Source organism: Gekko japonicus, unplaced genomic scaffold (genome assembly GCF_001447785.1).
Source record: "Gekko japonicus isolate JY-2015 unplaced genomic scaffold, Gekko_japonicus_V1.1 scaffold913, whole genome shotgun sequence".
Taxonomy (NCBI): Eukaryota; Metazoa; Chordata; class Lepidosauria; order Squamata; family Gekkonidae; genus Gekko; species Gekko japonicus.
In genome coordinates this window covers 1,344,421-1,346,066 of record NW_015175383.1, presented here as the reverse complement: position 1 = coordinate 1,346,066, position 1,646 = coordinate 1,344,421, and positions in this window count along the sequence as shown.

Here is a 1,646-nt window from a genome sequence, read left to right as displayed (position 1 = left end):
CACAGAAGCAGGATGGTAGAAACAAGCCGGGTGCAACAGGGTAAGGATATGTACACAGAGGTCACACAAAACAGAATGGCAGCTTGCTGACAGGCATATGCTAATGAGTTATGCTAATGAGTTCCCCTAGCTCTTTTTCTACGAAATGACCCCTGTCCCATTCTATATCTATGCCTTTGATTTTTTGTACCTAAGTGTAGGACTTTGCATTTATCTCTATTGAAATTCATTTTATTTGTCTCAGCCCACTGTTCCAGCCTATCTAGATCATTTTGAATCCTTTCTTGCATGGTCCTCAGAAACTTGGAACCAGCATATTTATTTATTTATTTTATTATTTATTATTTATTTTATTCGACTTATAACCTGCCCTTCCCGCATGGTAGGCTCAGGGTGGGTTACATCAAATTTGATAAAAATACAATATGCACAATTAATACAATTAAAACACTAGTAAAATACCACAATGGCCTTCATCTGGTGCAGTTGTCATTGACATTAAAACCTCACAGATGCCAACTCTGGTATGACTTGTTGAGGGGAGACCCAGTAAAGAGGGAAGAACGTCTGCTGCCCTAATTAAAAGCCTGGCGGAAGAGCTCCATCTTGCAGGCCCTGCAGAACTGTAAAAGGTCCCGCAGGGCCCTGATCTCGTATGGGAGCTCATTCCACCAGGTAGGGGCCAGGGCTGAAAAGGCCCTGGCCCTAATCAAGGTGAGGCAGACATCCCTGGGTTCAGGGACCACGAAAAGATGTTAATTGGCAGACCGTAAAGCCCTTCGGGGCTCATAGAGGGAGAAATGCTCTTGCAGATATGCGGGGCCCCTGGCCAAATAGGGATTTAAAGGTAAGCACCAACACCTTGAAACAGATCCTGTACTTAATAGGCAGCCAGTGCCTATTTAAAAGAGCCCCCGTTTGTGTATCTCATATGCATATCGGTGGGAGAAGGGCTGAAAAATATTTTCAGCGCCCCAAACTGATGAGGTGTGGCTGCAGTTTGCTGCACTGAGTCAGTCACACACTCTCAGCCTAACCAACCTCACAAGGTTGTTGTTGAGGATAAAATGGAGGAAAGGAGAAAGATGCAAGGCCCTTTGGGTCCCTTCTTGGGAAGAAAGGTGGAGAATAAATTGTCAGTGAATAAACAAATAATGTGATTTGGACTGGGAATATTTGGATTCTCCTTTCCACCTGGGTGCTACCCTGCCTTTGCTGCAATGTGTCCCAAAACATTGCCCATGAAAGGTCCCTAGAAAGATTGCGGAAACCTGGTGAGTTCATGGAAGCACCATTATAACTGAAGGGAAGCTGGTGATGGTGGTCTTGTGAATCCTCCCTTCCCACTGCTGTTTTTGTGCCTTAATAACACTGCAGGGAAATCCATTCACAGATTTCTCACTATCATGTCAATGTTGTTCTTGCTGGAAACACTTTTCACCTTGGTTCTTCAGAGATATTAATCACATTACATAAAATCAATTGTTTATATAATTTGTAATTTTCGTCATTTTTCATGGTGTGTATATTTTGTTTGACAACCTGTCCCGAGATGTCTCTACCTTTGCACCATAGGCTAGCCCCAGAGACATTCTGTTTCTCATTGAAAAGCACCACAACACGCTGGGAGTGCTGCTTTTCAGCAG